Below are 21,393 nucleotides of genomic sequence, written 5' to 3' on the forward strand. Positions count from 1 at the left end.
CACTGAAGGAACTACCGGTAAGTGTGGGGAATTGGGGGTAAACGAGAGGGCTAGGCGGGAATCTGTGAGAAAATGACAGAAAGGGCTGGGATAGGTAATGGTATCATCCCATTCAGTGCCATCTGATTCACATTCTGCTGCATTTGTGGAACCATTTCCAACTCACTAGGAAACCTATTCGGATGAAATCTACAATCCTGTTTACAGTGACAATTTTTTCCTCACATAGCAAGGGCCATTTCTCATCTGTAAATTAATAATATTTTAATTGGGCATGTTGTTAGTAAAGCTTTTACCTCTGCCACGAGGACCAATATTTACACCTTATACAAATTGTACACCAATGCCTTGTGAACTAACACCTTGCACCCAAACACCAGCGCTAATACAAAAACCAAAGCCAAGTGTCCGAAAACCACACTTTTGTCAAAACTTTGGGGCATATTATCAAGAACTGCGATAAAATTATCGCCGCTTTAGCGGCAGCAAAACTGCTGCTAAAACAGCGATAATGGGCTTGATAATATGTCCTTGTGAATTCCCATAGCAGCCCAGGTTCTGGTGTTAACCTGTGCTGCTATGCCCATTATCGCCTGTTTTTGATACTATGCCCCATTGTTTGAGGCACCATCCATTCTTCTTTTCTTTTTAGCATGACAGCAATCACTACAGTAATTTGTATAGGACAACATTTCATCCAACGATATAGCCTGCCAACACATCACACTTTGCTGAATATGCAAACAAAGCTGTGGTTACAATCCAAACAAAATAGCCAAAATGATTCCAGAAAGAAACACCTTCTTTTATTGGGTATTCAAGTCACGATACTATCCGGAAATCTGCAGCAATGTCTCAAAATATGCATGCACGGAACTTGTTTTGCTCACATGATCTTTGCCAAATGTACGTGATTCATGGGACCCTTGTTTCCAAATGCTCAATACTCTGATTACATTTCTCAATAACTATTGGTGAAGCATTATTTTGAGGGTTTTCTCTACATGGTTCTTCTGCTGGCCAATGTACTATGGTCGTATTTAGGAAAGTACCCCTTTTTTACCTGGTCACCCCCATTGTTTGCCTGGTACATGATGTGATTTAGACTGGAAGTGCACTGGGTTCCTACTAACCACGTCCCCAGTGCCAGATCTCCTTCCCAAAGCAATTGTTCTCCAAACTGGTAATACTTTTAGCACCCTCTATAAGTCCCTATTAAATGGTAACCCTGGTACCTAGTGCTGCAGCACAAATTGTGCCCCCTAAGAGACTCCTCACCAAACACATGAAAGACTAGCACTACAGGCTGCGTGTTTTGTTGGATACAAAAGTCAAAAGACAACATGTCACACATTCCTGTGTGCCATGTCCCCTAACACTGCATGTTGTATTTGTAAGTCACCCCTACAGCAAGCCTTACAAACCTGAGGCAGGTTACTTAATATTACATGTTAGAGCATACCTATATGAATAGATATGCTCCTGTGCTGGTCAGTTCCATTACTGGCAGTACAAGTGAAAATGTGCTGGACACTGGTGAAAATGAGCTCCCCAGCAACATGATGGCTTCACTGTAAATAAGGATGTTTGGTATCAAACATCTCATATTTTGAATACTCACCCTGATTCCAGTGGTGGATTGGTGAATACATGCATACAGAGGGCACCTTTGAGGTGCCTTTTGAAAATCTGGTGTGTTGCCAGTCTGCCATCTGAGACAGATTTATGACCTTGCATGGTGACGACCTTTGCTCTCAGAAGGTCAGAAATTAAGCCTGCACTGCAAGAGGGTGTTCACACCACCTCCCTCGGGATGGCCTACTGCTTAGCACTCCTAAGCCAGCAAGCTTCAAAGAAGCTTCTGCCTATGCAAATCTAGCTCCCCTTTGTCCATAGCCCTTCGACACCTGGATAGGTGGGAAATTAGCTAGTCTGCTAGGCGAGCCTACCCCCAGCCTAGTAACACCCCTAAGGTCAGCTAATCTGATGTGGGTGACTTTTCAGAAGTGGCTACTTTGCAATGGCACATTTAGAAACTCCGGGACAGAGTTATACCCACTTCCCACAGGAAGTGGTCATACAGGGGGCATAGTGACCCTAAGGGTCAGTAGCCAATTGGCTACCACCCTACACTCCCCAAATGCCCCTAAATTCAGTATTTAGGGGAGCCCCTGGCAACAGAACAACAGGTCACGCTGACCTGAAATACAAATGACGTGAAGAGTTGCATCCTACAAGAACTGAAGACCCAACAACTGACTTGGTGCCATCCCTGCCAGTCTGCCTGCTGACTTCGACAATTGTGCTAAACGTTGACTTGTACTGTAGCTGCTGAGTCCCCCTAAGCCCGGGAGACCTGCCAGCCCTTCATCCAGGAACAGAGACCTCCCGAGTAGTAGTGGGCCTGCTTCCATGCAACCTGCAGGCATCCCAAAAAATCCTGTGAGTACTTTGTAACAGCAGAAACCCAATGCCTTAAGAAACCACGGCACCCGTCGCTCCAAGCCCTTGTAGAAGTGGTCAAATGGTTTCAACGTGATCCCCTAACCACTCACACGAAGACCGATCTCCCTGCACCCGGCCACCCTCTGGTAGTGTTCTGCTGGTGCTGCCTTGGAACTTGCCCTTCACTCATCTATACCATACCTGAATGGCGCATTGACTTTACTCCTAATAGATAACATTGCGTCTTCCAGAAATTGCACTGTCTCAACTTTTTTTATCTAAAAAGAATACCTATTTAAAAACTTACTTACCTGAATGATTATCTTCTGATTCCTAAACATATATAAAAATACTTACTATTTTTAGAAATTAGTGTGGATCTCGTTCTTGAGTTGTGTGTCTTATTTATTGACCATTGTGTGTATTTTCAGATTTCTTGCACTCCTCTGTGATAAACCTAGTGCTGCTTGACCACACTACCCTTTAGAAGAGCATTTTGGGATTGTCATAGAAAGCCCCCTGTCCACTCATAAGAAAACCCCTGTTCTCTTTACACAACATATCTCATTTTGATATATCATTTAAAGAGCCAGTTTTCTACATCATCTACTTAGTCCACAAATCTCAAGGCCCAACAATTAAAAATGAAGCATCTAAATCTGTACACTGCACTTTTGAAATGGTCACAAACAAACAAATGTATAAACAATCCTCCTGGACCAAGGGAAGGCACATATGCTCATCCCTGGACTTCTCTCAACTGAAATTCTTGTTCAATAACCAATTCACATTCAGAATGATCACAATTTGAAGTTTGAAGTTTATTTTATTTGCATAAGTTAATTAAAACCATTGCATTACAATAAATACTAATTAAAGGAAAGGTGGAGCCATTGCTCGTAGAATTTAAAAGTCCTTGATTGAGAAATAGATAATATGTTCCATATAGTGGCTGAAGGCTTGACATTATATGTATGTTGATTCATTCTATTTCAACCATCTCGGTAGATGTCACCATGCTGACTCGTCTGTGTCCCAGTTCTCCCTTCCATTCCATTGTCCTTTGCCACCTCATGACCAACGTTAATCCCAATACTCTTGTAAAGTGCTGGTGCTTTGTCACTTTGGCTGGAAGTCTCCGATCAGCCCTATTGGAGAACCCGGATTGACTCAAGGTTGTCCTTATTCTCCTTCCTTTCAATGCTCCTCAAGCACCTCTGGTTCTTATCTTCAGGTCTTATAAGATGTTTGTGCTTTGCATCTATATATCAGATTGGGTTAAACTATTTTGTGAAAAAAACAGTTGAGTTTCTCCATGCTTAAATCTCAGCTGCAAAGCAGAATCAGCGTGCTTTCTGGGTGCTATGATTGAAGTAATCCAAAATCAGCTTTTGAACTGAGCGTGAGCGAGGTCTGAGACTGGTACAGGGCTGGGGAGTGTCCCTGATTGATTGTATGAATCTTCCACAACGCGCCAAGTGGTGGGGTTATTTTTGTGTGAAGCATATGGCCGAGGCCTCAAGATAGGGGCTTGCTTTTTCGCTCAGGTATAGTTCCCTAAGCAGGATGCTTCTATTATTTTCTAAAGTCGGGCAGCAGCACAGGAGGTTTAGCCATGATTCGTGTTTGTAGTTACATAGCCGACAAGCTCCTCCTGTGTGTTGTTTTGCCCAAGTCCAACTAAATTCAGCTATTGGTAATGCTAACTGTTGCATGTACATGAGGTTTCTTCTGGTTTTTAGCTTCAATGAGGCAGAGAGATATGCCTGGGGTTTGATTACCTGATATGAAGCGTTTAGTGGGATCAGGAAAGGAAACCTTTTCAGTGTTGCCTGGTCTTGCAGGAACGAGGCTAATTGGACTTGTTTGTAATCCACTTTTCCAAACTGTGTATGAGATGTAAGACAGATTGAGTGCTGGTTTGTTTGTTTCTGTAATGACCATGGATCTCTCGAGTTACGTGTTTTACGGGGAGCCAGGTTTCTCAAATATGACTCTGAGACAGCTCTTCAGGGATTGCACCAGAGATGTAAGGATTTGGATGTAAAATTTTAAAAGGTCAGCATCGAGGGTTAGTGATGGTTACCAGACCAAACTTCAGCCTAAGTCTCACCCAAGAAAGATGTTTTGGGAGTTGGAAGATTCTTTTATAGCCACAGACGGTGCCCGCTCCAGGATTTCTGAGCATGCACTTGTGTATGCTTGGTTCCCATATGAGAGTGCTGGGAGGAGGGAAGCTTAAATAACTTTCCTTATACCCTCTGCTGACTGACTTTTCAACGTGTTATTGAGTTTTGATAAACCATAAGTAATGGCCGTCGATTTCTTGAGGAGGTCTATTTGTGTGCGGAGGGATGTGCGGAATCTGTGAACCAGATACCAAGGTACTTGTATTTCTCTACTGAGTTGATTGTCGTAGACCCTATTGTCAATGTGATTTGTTTTTTGTTCTTTTGCTTTCCATGTACAAGAATCTTAGTTCTATCTGGGTTAATGGTAAGGTGATTCAATGTACTGTACTTGTGTAGGCAGGTCAGAGCACGTTACAACCCAACTCTGGTATGATCCATAATGGCAATGTCATCAGCATATTGGAGAATGTTTAAAGGACGATGACCTAGACGAGGGGGCACCAGGCAGCCATTTAAGAGAGCTTTACCCAAGTCCTCGGTGTACAAGTTAAAAAGTAGGGGAGTAAGCACACAGCCTTGATTTTGGCCACTGTTCATGTTGATTTTAGCTGAAAGGAAATTAGAGCCTGTTTTCACTCACACCCAGGTTTGCAAGTAGAGGGATATTATGGAAATTAGGAGCGAGGGTGGATGCTCTAGTTTGCTAGTTTTCTCTAGAGCGATGGTCTGTCGACTTTATCGAAAGCTGCAGTTAGGTCAACAAAACAACAAAACAGTGGTGGTTGGTTCAACTGGATAGCTTGATGACAGGGCTGAAAGAGCTATTATGTTGTCGGTTGGGGGTGATCCTCCGCAAAAGCCTGTTTGAAAAAAGGAGAACAGCTTGTTTTCTCCTTCCCAAGTTTCTAGTTTTTCCAGTAAGATTCTGGTGTATGATTTTGCCTCCAGATCTCATAAGCTGATTAGCCTGTAATTGCTTGGGTTAAGGCGATCGCCTTTGTTATACATCGGGCATAGTATTGAGCCTCTCCATGATTCAGGTGTTTTGCCCAAGTTGTGAGTGATGTTAAATAACAGGAATAGTAAAGCAGCCCAGCTCTCTGGGGCTGATTGAAAAATCCCAGTAGGGAGCCCATTTGGGCCAGGTGCCCCGTTAGCTTTCATGGATTTTATTATTTTTACTATTTCCGTGGGTGAGATCAAGGCTTGCTGTTCTTCTGCTTTCGGTGGGACATAGGTCTTGATTTCTGTGTCATAGTATGTGAGAAACTGGCCCTCCTGTGGTTTTCCACACTAGAGCTGGAACTACGTTTGTCCTTGGAGGCCCAAAAGAATTTAGGTTGTTCATATAATGCTAGAATCGAACTAGGGATTTGTTTCCGTTCCTCTTCTTGTTGTGCTTGTTTCAGATCCCAGACATTTATATGTGAGTTTTCCGAGCATCTTGGACAGCCAATAGGTTTCCAGCTGTTGGGTTATGTTTGAGCTGACAGGATCTCTTTCTCAAGTTTGGCTATCTGGAGTGAATGGTACGGTTGACACTTGCTTCTTCTTACTAGGGTCTTAAATGCAGCTCCTGTCGAGTGACCTAGCTTGAGCCTGGTATCAGCTATCTGCTGGTTTAGGTTGAGACTTATGACCAGGGGGTTATGATCACTTTCGGTGTGAATAGCTATGTCGTAGCTCTAGAGATGGTTTGTTAAACAGTTTGATAAAAAAATATAGTCAATTGAGAAGATTTACTTAAACATGGGGCGGGACTCCCTCCAAGTGTCTATTAGAGACTGATATGCTGAGTTTAGACCAAATATGTTAGGCAGATCATTAAATTGGTCTTGTTTGTTGCTCATTTGCGCAAGGTTGTAGTGGTGGCCCCGTTGTTTGGTGTTAAAATCTCCTGCCAGCACAATTTCATGGGTCGGATAGGATTCGATGATTGCGTTTATGTTCAAACACATTGACCCCCATGGCGGGCGCCTTAGTGATTTTGCAGGAGTTCATTTAGCACTTGATGAGGAGTAAGGAGAAGCCTTCGATGGAGAGGGCTTGTATATTCTTGTAAAGTTGTGTAAGTGGGGAGACGAATACTATTACGGGTTGTTTTAGAAAAATTGAGAGCCACCCCTCCCCCAAGGCCACCCGAATAAACTTGTTTGGGTTGCAGGTTGAAATAGCTCAAAGAATACGTAAGTTCAATGACCTCGTCTCCTGGAGACACATGATGTCACCACTGTTAAGGAAGTCACACGCCTGTTCGGATTGTAGCGCTGAGGCCAGCTCCGCCACGCTCCAGGAAATAATAGAGAGATGATCTTTAAATGCCAGTTTACTGTTAAGCAGAGGCTGTGAGATTGACGAGGAAGAATATTCCCTGGTGCTAGGTGGCGAAGTGGAAATTGTAATCCCTGAGTGTTGTTTGCAGCCGGGTTGTCCCCTCGTGATACTCTTCTACAGGTTTCCAGCTGATGGTCCGGTCCTTGGTGCCCCAGTGGACTGTTACTGGATTAGATGCCAGTGAGGACATTACTACACAGTCGTGGGTGGCACCCCATGCTCCCATCAGAATGCTTCATCTCAGGGGAAAGATAGGGGCCTCTTTGAGGATGTCGTCTCTGATTCCTGTTGAGTCCCAGTTGGTAAAGTGGATTCCAGTGCCCTGGTCCCAGGAATATGGGCACATTTGACCGATTGCAGGTCTGCTGAGCAAAGATGGCTTGGAGAGGGTATATGTTGGAGTAGTCTTAAAAGATTACACCTGTTTAAGATATCTACTTGCCCACTAGATGCATAATGAGGGATAATTGTGAGGCCGGACATGGGTGTTTCTACCCCCTTTTGACCAGCACTTGTGTAGGCGCTTCAGGGCGCTTCAGGGCTTCCACCTTCTGGTTGACCTATTGCTTGGAATCCCCATTGGCCCTGTGTACTTGTTTGTAGCTGGTCTTCCCCTGTGTGTAATAAGGAATAGAAGGGGGTTCCCCAAGGCTAATAAATGATATAGGCAGGAACGAGGGGGAAAAACACAATCAAAAATAGAAAAAATCACCCTGCCTAGAATGATGAATAGTGGTCCCAGGTGGGATCCGTTGAGATTAAGGGGGAGCAAAATTCAATGAATACCCAGGGCCAAAAAGGCGAATAGACCACAGTTTTTATAGAAAAAAAATATTTTTTTTAATTATTGTTGTTTAATTTAGTTTAGTGCAATTAATCACATTTGCAAGGATAGTCAAAGAATGTTAATTACAAAAATTCATAAAATCATTAGTGCTTGATCATCATATCATGAACGGAAATACATTCATAGGAAGGTGTAAATACAAAAATACAGTGTTCCACTCACTCCAGGGAATAGGACGGGGGGCTCAACAGGCGCTCATATCTAGAAAATCATTCATACTCTAATGCTTTCTGTCACTTCATGCATGTGGGTCAAGTTTGGCCTGCAACAGACAAAAGATGGAGTAATGGTTGCATGGACGCGGGTACAGTTTAGGGAAGGCGAAAAGATGGAGTATGGTTGCCGTTCCTGATGGTAAACGCCGTAATAACGCCTGTGTGTAGTATGGGGGGCTACAGCTGTGACTCCATGTATGTTGTTCTCCGCTGAGAATTCACTAGGTTGATGTGGGCAAGATGAATTATCACAGTTGAGTTTTACTTTATTTTTCTCTTTTTTGACATCCCAGACTTATCGGGTGCTACAGCCATTCATTTTTATGCTTCATCAAAACATCCCATTTTCTGATCATGTCTATTAATTCTATGAATGTTTCCTGCAAAATTTTGGGACTTTGATTCATTAATTTATTAATAGATAACCTTATCACATGATTTATGAGTTGTCTTTTGCTCGATATCATCATTTATTTCTCTACCAATTCCTGAAGTTTCTCAAATGCTAGATGAGCACCTTTGCCTGTGCCAATTAATTTTTTTATACTTTGAAATTGTGTCTTAATAAATTCCTGTTCCTGCTAATATTTCAAAATCTCACTTGAGTTTAAAAATATCAATCTTCCTCACTTTCTTCTCACTATGTGACAGTAAACTGGACACCGTCTTATCTCTTCTAACACTCCACTCTTCTTCTCCTATCTCTTCCACCTCGGATTCCACACAAGACTTGTTATATGGAGGTGGTCTCACTTCAGTCAACAATCGATCCATAAACTATTCCTTTCCCTCATTCTCATTTTTTTCATCTTTTGTTTTATGTTTGTCTGATTCATCAGTAATCACAAGGAAAGCACCTGTAGTTTCAAACAATTCCAATATCCATGGCTTTTACTAAAAACACAATCTTACATCTATCCAATGGTTGACAGATCTACTAATTTGCCCTTTTAGCATTATCACATGTGCTCTCTCATTCACCATGTACTCCCACTCATTCTAGGCTTCAAACTGCACAGGTCTAAACTGCAGCTTCATATCAAGGATGGCATGCCTCAAATGATCAATCTTTAAATGTACCATACACAGGAAACTGTAACCTTTTACCATCAGCAGTGATAATATTCTATTCTTTAAGTCATGTACATGTATGTAGTCCATTGTCCAAAAACATTTTTAGGTGGAGATACCACCTGGGGGCAGAGAATCTCCTCTGTTAGCAGAAATCAAAGAGGTATTCAAAAGTGCACCCAATGTAACCTCAACTAAGCTCACAATGGAAGCAATACCAATACAAACAAAACAAATGCAACCAATCACAATGCAATTTCTAAATGCAACTTTAAATGCAGTATGATAAACCAAACAAATAAACCCTTGTATGCTCACCAGATCTGCGATGAAAAAATTAAACTCACCACAAACATGGGGAAACACTGTAAGTGTTTTAATCACACCAAGATAGGTACTTGATCAGTAGTAGCCTATCCTTGCACAAAAAATAAAGAAACAACACTACCCAGATTACTTTATACAAAGTTAGACTATTATCTACTACAGAAAACTTTAACCCAGAGGATTTTAACTTATAACCTGACGCAACACCATATGCTTTTTCAGCAGACACACTTAATATATTATTTTGAGAACTTTAATTTCCATAAATCCATAAATCCTATGCATAAATCCAGTACCTGTGCACATAGATCACATAAAATCACAATATCTCTTCATCAAAAGGAAAATGCAAACTACTTCAGCAATTTACAAAATCTTTACAGTGTAATACATTTTTCGATGCATGTACAAAGCAAAAACACTGAACACCGTTGACATAACACCGCTAACATAACACCGTAAACATAACGCGCTACATGGTTTCCATAAAAGAATAGCTTTTTCAAAATTGCGATCCACTTAAGACAACTCACTAAAGGAAAAGTTCTAATGAGGCGCTGGACACACTAACTCACCTGAAACCGGGCAAAAGCACCCGACATAATCCAACAGCTGAATGGTTTACAGAGTAACGTCTCCACATGAAAACAGCTTGCAAAAGGCTAGAGCGCCTGTGGCGGAGGAGCAACAAGTTCGATGACAAATTAATATACCTTGAGGCATTGAAAAACTGGCAGAAACAAATTTAAAAAAACACACACCAAATTTTTTAGCCATAAGATTAAGCTATGTAGGGGCTTATCTCTGGAGATTTTCATATCACCAAGCCTCTCACTTCCCTTGAGCTGGTGTCAGTTACCACTCCTCCCTCAACTGAATACTGCAACCGAGTGGCACAATATTTCTCTGAGAAGATAGATACTATCAATGCTTCTTTTACTGAACATGTTAGGAACTTTACATTTACTCCACTGAGAAACTATGGCCCTTCCCCTCAGAGGGTTTTTCTAGCCTTAACCCCTTCGCTGCTAGGCCTTTCCACCTCCTGTGCTAAGCCTTTTTTTTTTTGGCTATTTGGGGTAGTGCGTGCTTAGGCCCCTGTAACTTTTTGACCACATAAGATATCCACGCCAATTTTGCGTCTTTTTCTTCCAACATCAAGGGGATTCTAAAGGTACCCAGGGTTTGTGGATTCCCTTGGAGGGGCCTCAGAAATTAAGCAAAATACAGTAACAATTTTGTTTTTTTCAGTAAAATGGGAAAAACGGGCTGCAAAAGAAAGCCTCTGGGTTTTTCCCTGCAAATGTTATCAAATAAGGGTTTGTCAGAGAACAAACATTTTTCACACAGTTCTGGCATTTTTCTGGGACACAGCCTATTTGTGCTATTTTTAGTTTTTTCAACCTCCTTCCAGTTAATGGTAAAAATTAGTATGAAAGCAATAATGGATCCTGGAAAGCTATACATTTTAGAAAAGTAGACAGAATTCTGAATTCAGAAAGGGGTCATTTGTCTAGATCCATGAAGATTTCTTTATAGAAACTAACAGTTTAATATTAGAAAAATTGAAAATTAGTTGAAAAAACTAGCCTTGTGTGTCAACGTTTTCACCTGTAACTTCTTGTAATTATGACAACTCTTTGAATGCAATATACCGTTACATCTGCTGGACCTTCCTGGTTGTGGGGATATATGGGACTAGTAGGTTCACCAAGAACCCAATGAACTCAGAGCCTAAAACTGAGCAGCAACTTGCAATGGTATTTTATTATGTACCGGGTATAGAGCAATTATTCTGGGAAAATGTATACATGGAAAAATCGGTATGAAAGACACCTATGTATTTCTGAAAAGGTACAAAATATAGAGTCTATAAACAGTACATATTTGCACATTTTCAAAATTGGGAATACTCATACTAGCATGAGAATTATTGGTCATTTTTTAAAATGACTTCTTTTTTACACAATGTCTTTCATTTTGAAGGCAGAAATGCATGAAAACTCAATAGGTAATAACAGTTGATTTACAAATCTGAATTACCCTAATTCTTCCTATAAAAACGCTACCTCGCTTGTGTGGGTTGGCCTTGTGCCCGCGACAGGAAATGGAGCAAAACGCAACGTGGTCACACCTCAATCTCGCTGTGAAAAATGACCTTTTTTGGCAGAGTGTCTAGCTGTAGTTTTTGTACCCTAGTTCTGCCGGCACCTAGGGAAACCTAGCAAACCTATACATTTTTAAAAACTAGACACCCAGAGGAATCCAGGATGGGGTGACTTGACTGCCTCCCACAAGGTTCTGTTACCCAGAAACCCTTTCAAACCTGGAAAATTGTCAAAAAAACTAATTTTCCCCACATTTCTGTGGTGGAAAGTTCTGGAATCTACGTGGATCCACACATTTCCACCCACCCTGCGTTCCCCAAAGTCTGCTGAGAAAAATGGTACCTCACTAGTGTGGGTCGGCATAGTGCCTGCCACAGGAAACGGCACAAAACCCAACGTGGTCGCACCTCAATTTCGCAGTGAAAAATGGCCCTTTTTTTGCAGAGTGTCTAGTTGTAGTTTTTGAACCCTAGCTCTGCCCGCACTAAGGGAAACCTAGCAAACCTATACATATTTGAAAACTACACACCTAGAGGAATCCAGGATGGGGACACTTGACTGCCTCCCAGCAGGTTCTGTTACCCAGAAACCCTTGCAAACCTAAACAATTGTCAAAAAACCCCACATTTTCTCCACATTTCTGTGGTGGAAAGTTCTGGAATCTGCGTGTATTCACAAATTTCCTTCCACCCTGCGTTCCCCAAAGTTTTCCAAGAAAAATGGTACCCCACTTGTGTGGGTCGGCCTAGTGCCTGCAACAGGAAATGGCGCAAAACGCAACATGGTCACACCTCAATTTCGCAGTGAAAAATGACCCTTTTTTGGCAAAGTGCCTAGCTGTAGTTTTTGAACCCTAGCTCTGCCAGCACCTAGTGAAACCTAGCAATCCTATACATTTTTGAAAATTAGATCCACAAATTTCATTCCACCCCACGTTCCCTAAAGTCTTCCGAGAAAAATGGTACCCCACTTGTGTGGGTCAGCCTAGTGCTTGCGACAGGAAACGGCAAAAAAAGGCACCATTTTTATCGGGAGACCTGTGGGAATGCTGGGTGGTAGGAAATTTGTGTGAGCCCAATGAACCCACGCTTTCCCACACAAAAATGTGTGAAAAACAGATTTGTTCAACTAAAATTGACATTTGCAAAGGATTCTGGGTAAGGGAACGTTGGGGGATCCATGCAAGCCATACCTCCTTTGTAGCCCCCGGGTGTCTACTTTTCCGAAATGTGTGGGTTTGGTAGGTTTCCCTAGATCGCCGCCGAGCACAGCACCAAAAACTCAGGTGACCTCCCTTGCAAAACCAAATTGTTTTGACTTAATTATGTGTTTAGTTCTACAGCATGAGATTTTTGAGATAATATTGCATGGAAATTGTGACAGACATTTTCAAGTTTGCAGGACATTGTGGATAAAAAAAAACTTGGAATTCACAAGAGAGACATCACCATGTACTCCCATGGGTTAACAATAATATATACATTTAGTAGGTTATTCTTAGATGGAATGTACACCTTAACAGAGACACTCAAAAGACAAACATTCCAGCACAGCTATCTATTCCTCAAACACACACATACTCAAAGGAATCCAGTGTTTTATGGGTCACAGGTGCTAAGTAAGTGCTCTTGTTCCTTAGATTCTTTAACTGTCTGTCTTCTTCTATGTCTGGAGTTTGCACAATGTTCTCAAAGAAATGTTGCAATCTTAAATTGGGCATGAGCTTAAATAAACTGACGTCAAGTTCCAACTTGTTAGTGTGATGTGTTGGTACAAAGGAAGTGCCTTTCTGTAAAGTTTGAATTTCCATCTGATCCACGCCAACAATCTGGAAGAACACAATCTCCACAAATCAGAAAATCCACACCATCACCTCTGAAAGTAACCAGAGGTTAACAGAGAAACCCATTTAGGGTAACATACAACCAAAATTCAAGTAGCATTCAAAATAACTTTCTTTTCACAGGCATAAATCCAAAAATCTATTCAAAGAAAACATAACAAAACCTAATAAAAATAACCGTTGTTACCAAAAAGAAATCTAGACTGTGAAACAAGTAAAGTAAAAAAATGTTTACCCTTCCAGGTAAAATTTAAATAACACATTCATTTACCAATTCACTAAGACTTTTTTTTAAATCTTTTTTTCTTTCCACCTGCAGATAAAGAATGACAGCATAAAATCAAGTCAACTACATTAAATCAAGCAGGGGAAACAGACCACTGAGTTACAAGGGCTACCTTTATTGTAAGGAGAGATTAACTGAGCCCAGGAGTCATTGGAGGTGTGTGCAGTACTATACATCCTATTGTAAAGGCAGAGTGGTTACTCTTGGGGACACTGTTGAAAAAACAACTGAGCATAAAGGAAATTGAAGTTCAACAAAATATTGAACAAATGAAAACCCTTGCATCCACCTCCATTGAACCTTGTGGCTCAGTTTTGAGGGAGGTTTCCTGAAAGATACCTATGTATGTAGCTAGTTCTATGCCTACTATTCTTAAATCTACATCTGTCGCTCTGGGCAGGTAACATGGGACAATACAGGTTTGGTTGCCAGTATACTTTATTGGATAAGGATAAACACAATCAAAGAGCGTTGTCCAGGCGAAGTCTTCCGCAGGGGGATCAGATCTTCTCCTCCTTGGCATCACTTTGGAATGTGCTTCGTCAGGGGCCAGTAGGGACATGAGGCAGGAGAGAAAACACTATTGTTAGTGTGAAACACCGATTGCAGTACTCAGGTAGGTGTGAGGGGAGTTTTACCGGGTCAGTTCTCTGGACGGTGCAGGGAAGGGGCCGTCACCAGAAAGGAACAGGGGTTTTGAGTAGTGCAATGCACGCCTGTTTTCTAGTGGGAACTTACACTACAACCTTCCTCACCTTCCTGGGATGCCGTCTCTGCCCTCCTCCCAGGATCCCGAAATCGAGCACGCAACTGTTCCAGCCACGTCCCTCCGGGAACATGGCAGGGTGTCGCGTGTTGCTGTTGACCTCCTGGCTTCTCCTCGCGTGCTGCCTTGTTGGTGCTCAGGATTCCTGGTCCTTCCGTCTGTTTCCCGGGCTCTGGCTTGCTCTTGGTCTCCCGCAATCCGCCTTCTTTCTCCTTTCGGTCAATGACAACGTGGTGATAGTCTCCAGGCATCTTATCCACTGACGACATGCTGTACTCCCACCCCCAAAGGTCGGGCCGGAGTCTTCCTCATCCGTGGAGTTAAAGGGCCAGCTACGTGGGGTATAGGAGACTTCATGCTCTCCCAGAGAATGACGTCGGGGTCTGGCAGCTTAAGCAAGAGAAAGTGGCAGTTCAATAAGGCAACGGGTGGCAGAGCTGATCAGGGTTCGTGGGGACGGGAACCCGATATATCCCACCCCTAGAGTCTTCCTGTTCGGGGAGGATAGGGACTCGGGAGAGAAAGTCAGTGTTGGAATTGTTCACACCCTCGCGGTGCCGGACATCAAAGGCGAATGGTTGGAGGGACAGAAACAAGCTCATCACACTGGGGTTATTGCCCTTGTTCCTGCTAATCCATACCAGGGGAGCGTGGTCGGTGTACAGAATGGACCGGCTGCCCTCCAGGTAGTACCTGAGATTCTCCATGGCCCATTTGACGGCCAGGTATTTTTCTCGAGAACTAGGTAGTGTTTTTCCCGAGAAAAAAGCTTTCTGCTGATAAATAGGATGGGCCTTTCCAATCCGCCCTTTGAGATTTGTGACTTTACAGCTCCAATGCCGACAACAGAGGTATCAGTCTGTAAGATTAAAGGGTGGCTGAAGTCCGGGGAAATCAAAACAGGACTGCGGATAATCGCCTCTTTCAGCTTCCTGAAAGACTGTGGGAACCGCACGGAAGGGGAGACCAGGACATATTTAGGGGTGTCTTTTTTCAGCAGGTCGGTAAGGGGGGAGACCTAGGACTCCTAGAAAAGCCCTCACTTCTTTCTTAGTAGTGGGAAGGGGTGTTTTAGTAATGGCTTTCACCTTCTCCTCTTTGGGTTCTATGCACCCATCACCAAGCAGGTATCCCAGGTATTTCACCTTATGGAATCCCACCCGGGATGTCTTGGCGTTGATGTACAGGCCTGCGTTCTGCAACTCCTGGAATATCTGATGACAATGTTCAAGATGTTTCTCCCATATGGGACTAAAGATAACAATGTCATCCAGATATACCAATGAATACGGGTGATGGGATTGCAGGACCCTATCCATCAGCCTTTGAAAGGTTGAGGGAGCTCAGTGGAGACCAAAAGGGAGTACGGTAAACTCAAAAAGACCGTCGGGTGAAAAAGGCAGTCTTCTCTTGGTCAGATCTTCATAGAGGTACTTGCTAATAACCTTTGGTAATGTCCGAGCTGGAAATAAAGCGGGCGTCCTCCATCCTTTCTATGAGCTCATCTACTCGGGGAAGCGGGTAGGCATCAAGTTTAGATAAAGCGTTCACCTGGCAAAAATCTATACAGAACCGAATGGATCCATCCGGTTTAGGGACCATCACGATGGGAGATGTCCACTCACTCTGTGATGGACGGATTACACCCATCTGTAGCAGTTTTTTTATTGCTCCGGAAATGGCCTCTCGACGAGAGTTGGGTATTGCGTATGGCCCTTGCCTGACCACCTTCCTGGTGACTGTATCTATACAGTGTTCCACCAGGATGGTCCTCCTGAGGAGGTCAGAAAAAAGGGGAGTGTAGGTCTCCAGCATGTCCAACAGACCAGTTTGTTGTTCAGGGGTTAGTGTCTCATTAACCACTAGATTTCCAAGGGTACATGACTCGTTTATATGGGGCAAAGCTAGGTGTAGATTGAGGGGAGGAGGACCTATCCACTTCTTGAGTAAGTTGATGTGGTATGTCTGATATTTGTTGGGCCAAATTGGAGTCGATAGTTGGTCTGACTGACTGTAGCCACTACCTTAAAGGGGTCTTTCCACTCACTTTTGAAATTGGCAAGAGAGGTAGGTAGGAGCACGAGCACCCAGTCATTCACGTGCAATGTTCTCCACTTCTTTCCCCTATCATAGAAGTGTTTTGGGAGTTTTTGACTCCTCTTTAGGTTGGCATGGGCTAGATCACGCAGTTTCCCTATCCGCGACCGAAGATGTTGGGTGTATTCAAGGAGTTTGCTGGTGTTGTTCCTTTCTCTCTCCCAGGCCTCTGTTGTCATTTCCAACAGGGTTCGGGGCTGCCGTCCATTAAGCAATTCAAAGGAGGATCACCCCAGGTTACACTGGACCTGTCCTCGTATGACAAAAAGAGCGAGGGGAAGAAGATGATCCCAGTTCTTTCCTTCACTCGAAAGCATATTTAAGGTCAGCTTAAGCGTTCCGTTGTATCATTCAACTAAGCCGTCGGTCTTTGGATGATAGACCAAGGTCTTGATATGTTTCACATCCAACATCCTACAGACCTGTGACATGAGTTTTGATACAAAGGGGGTGCCTTGGTCAGTCAGGATCTGATGAGGGAATCCCACACCTGAGAAGCATTCTAGCAGTTTGTCTGCTGTAATAGTGGTGGTAGGGGCTCTGAGAGGGAAAGTCTTAGGGAACTGGGTGCAATAATCCACAAGAACAAGGGCATACTGAAACCCTTTTGTTGACTTTGATAAAGGACCGATTAGGTCCATGCCTATGCTTTTGAAGGGTTTGCCCATGATGGGTCAGGGCTGAAGACTGACCGGAGGGGGCAGTAAGTGTTTTTATTTTGCATACCGGGCAGTATTTTTTTATGTGAGCATAGATACCTGGCCAGTAAAAGAAACGTAGAAGGTGTTATGTGGTCTTCAGGGCACCCGAATGGCCAGCTAATAAGTGGGAGTGAGCAAAGAAAGGTATTTGTTCACGGAAATCTTTAGGAACTAATAGCTGAGGGTTCCCATCCCACCCAGCCACTCTATATAGGAGAGCATTGGTTATTTGAAAACAGGGATAGGAAAGAGTTGGTCTAACCTGGGATTTGTGGGCTTTCTGCCAGGTGTGGGACAGAGTAGTATCGTTGTTCTGGGCCCATCGAAATAATTTATTGGTCTGCCACGGTTCCTGAGATTGAAGGGCTCTAGGGATGTTGTATTTGGGGGCGGAGCTAGTAGGCTGTTCTCCTCGTACCTTGCCCAAGAGAAGAGACAGGAAGTTGAGGTGGTCTGTGCCCAAAATTAACTCCTCTGGTAGGGATAAAAGAACAACGACTGTAACTATGGAGAGGAAGCCACCGGAGCATTTAAGGGGTACTTGGGCTGTGGGATATGAACGGACATCCCCATGGACACATCGTATCAGGACCTGTTTCCCCAGCATCACCTGACCAGGTATGACTAACCTACTCTCGATCATGGACTGCCGACTGAGTCAAGTGGGGCGGTGACGTGGGAACTATTGACAGTCAGACTTACGTAGAAGCAGGCCCCTATTTCCACGGTGTACATAAGGTTTCCGGGAGCATAGCTAATGTCCATGGGCTCATCAGTTTTCTTCCGTGGCCATGCCCGGACTATGTGACCCCACTTTCCGCAGTCAAAACACTGGGGTCCACGGTGTAAGGGGGCCTCTGGTCTCTGGATGCGTGCTCTTTCTGGTTCTTTAATAGGCCTGAGGGCCTTCCTGGGTGCGGGTACTGTCCGGGGTGTCTTTTCGGGTTCCCAGGTGGCTATGCAGGGCTGAGCACAAGAGAAAGAGGCTGTCATGTCCACAGCCTGTTCTGCAGTGAGGTTGGCGTGCCTTCTCAGCCAGCGCTGGGTGGAATAGGGGAGGGCTTGTAGGAACTGTTTCAAGTAAATAGATTTCATGATTTCCTCCTTGGAAGGTCTTCGAATTGTCTCCGGGATGCGCCCTTCTTCCTGAAGCGGAGTCTGTAGGCCGCCGCATCCATGCCCAGGGGATCCAATATGACCGCCTTTACCTCCTCATAAGGCTTGACCTCTCCGGCATTTGCGACCTGATAGGCTGCCTGTGCTTCTCCTGACAATAGAGGAGCAAGAAAGAAAGGCCACTTCACTATTGGCCACCCATCAGCCCTGGCTGCCCTTTCGAAATTTCTCACCAGGAACATATTTCTAAAAAGAGACGGTGGGTGCTGCTGGGAAACCCCTGGTTGTTTTCGGTCCTGCTTTCTCCTGGGGTGGGTCCTCCGCTGCCCTCCATTGGACATCCATTTGGGTCTTTATTAAGTCCATAAACGTCTCACAGTCTGCTTGCGCGGAATTCATCTGTCGTTCCACTGCTCATTCCAGCTACTTTTGCCCCTCAACAATGCGCTGTATTAATGCTTCCATTTCGGGCTCCCAATGGATATCACGCTGCCCGCATTCTCCACCACGTGTCGGCCTGGGCAGGTGACAACGGACAATACAGGTTTGGTTGCCACTATTCTTTATTGGATAAGGATAAACACAATCAAAGAGTGTTGTCCAGGCGACATCTTCCGCCGGGGGATCGAGTCTTCTCCTCCTTGCATGACTTTGGAATGTGCTTTGTCAGGGATCAGTGCAAAAACCTGTCTGCAGTACTGGGGTAGGTGTGAGGGGAGTTTCAACCGGTCAGTTCTATGGATGGTGCAGGGAAGGGTCCATCACCAGAAAGGAACAGGGGCTGGTTGAGTAGTGCAATGCACACCCGTTTTCTAGTGGGAACTCACTTTACAGTATTCCTCACCTCCCCAGGATGCCGTCTCTGCCCTCATCCCAGTTCCCCGAAATCGAGCATTCACCTGTTTTAGCCACATCCCTCCGGGAGCATGGCAGGGTGTCCTGTTTTGCAGTTGCCCTTCTGGTTTCTCCTCGGTTGCTGCCTCTGTGAGGCTCTGGATTCCCGGTCCTTCCGTCTGATTCCTGGTCTCTGGCTTGCTCTGGTCTCATGCAATCCGCCTTCTTCCTCCTTCCGGTCATTGACGACGTGGTGATAGGCTTCAGGCATCTTATCCGCTGTCGGAGTGGAGTAAACACCTGTACCAACAACACATAAGTTGGTTTAAAAATCTGTGTTCTAATTAAAATACGCACACCCAAAAAAGCTGTACAACTAATCCATAAATCAGATCCATATTCCATACCAAAAAAATCTAAATCCTCCCTTGTTCTCCCAGTTCCAAAACTCAGTATTTCATAAACAAAATCTGTCCCCTACAAAAACACTCTTCGCACTTTTAAAAGGCCTACATCCGATCCTACTAATCCTTTTCCTTCTATTAAACACGTGGCGTGTATTGCAAAAAATAAACTCTGAACAGTACTAAAAAACACGTTGCAAAAACAAAAAATTGCTTTCAATACAAATAAGTTTCAAAAAGTTCTTACCTACCGCAGCTCTCTGTAGAAACAGACACTCAACCGCGTACGTCAAGGCTAAAAGTAAAAAGAAAAACAGGACAATTATTACCATTCGTTTTAATGAAAAAGTGTGGCCAAAAATATGTTTTTAATGTTTTGAAAAATATTTACATAGTTCAAAGTTCCACAAACACTTTTTGAAAATTGTATATATATATATATATATTTATTTGAAAAAATGTTTACTGATTTAAAAAAAAGTGTATTTCATATTGATTACTATATATTAAATCTCTTTTTGTTTTTAACTATTTATAAAATATATTTAATCCTTTAAAAAGCTATTTGGTGTTGTGTTATGCTTCATTGTTTTTCTTATTACATATTATTCTAAAATATAAATATGTTTTTACATACTTCTTCAATTTATATAACATTTCAAATTAAACAAATACTCATTATAAATTAATATTCAGGTATTAAAATTAATGTCTGAGCATTAAAACAATTCCCACCCATTGCCCCTAAACTCCTCACAATCCATGCATAGAGGGTTAGGTTACAAACACTTTCTTACTATAAATAATTTAAATATTGAGATATAGTTATTAAATCTTAAATGAAATAACACCGGTATTAGATGAACACCTGAGTTTTTATAGACTTCCCCACCCATTACCCCTAAATCTGTCCCATACCGTACCTAAAGGGTTTAGTTACAAACCCCTTCTTACTTTAAATTATTTTTTTGTAAAAATACAAAATTACATGAATTCATTCTCTAAATAAATTAATATGTATGGATTAAAACTAATACACAAGTACTAATGCACTTCCCCACCCATAACCGCTAAATCTCTCACATGCCTAAAGGGTTTTGTTACAAACCCTTTCTTATTATAATTTAAAAAAAATGCTCAATTATATTCATTTTCTAACTAAATTAATACATAGGGATTACAATTAATACCTGAGAATCATTACCCTTCCCAATCCTAACCCATAAATATCACACATTCCATTCCTAAAGGGTTATGTGACAAACCCTTTCTTATTATGAATATTTTAAAATAAAAATATTAATGTATATGTATTAAATCTCTAAATAAATTAATACACAGGTATTAAGATTAGTATCCGAGTATTAATTCACTTCACCACACATGTCCTCTAAATCTCTCACATCCTGTGTCTAAAGGTTATGTTACAAACCATTTATTATGATGAAATATTTTTTAACATACATATTACATTATAGTTATTCATTCTCTAAATAAATTAATATTAAGGTTATACATTTAAATTTGGTAAAAATCAATAATTATAGACTCATTTAAAAATATTAGAACAATTATTAAACTAACAAAAACAAATAACTACATTTAAACTCACCTGAACACTTTACTTAAATATAAATGTGTTGTAAAGGCATGCGTTGTAATGGTACCTGTGTTGTAATAGTATGTTTTGTTATGGCATGTGTTATAATGGTACCTGTGTTGCAATGGAGTCGCTGTAACGGCATTACGTTGTAATGCCTGCATTGCAATAGTAATATCCCACTAGGCCCCAGTACATAAAAGGGCATGGAGATCACAACTACCTTTAAGTCTCTAGTATATTATAGGGCATGGCATTTTAGAGGTC

This window comes from Lissotriton helveticus, chromosome 2_1 (assembly GCF_964261635.1).
Source record: "Lissotriton helveticus chromosome 2_1, aLisHel1.1, whole genome shotgun sequence".
NCBI lineage: Eukaryota > Metazoa > Chordata > Amphibia > Caudata > Salamandridae > Lissotriton > Lissotriton helveticus.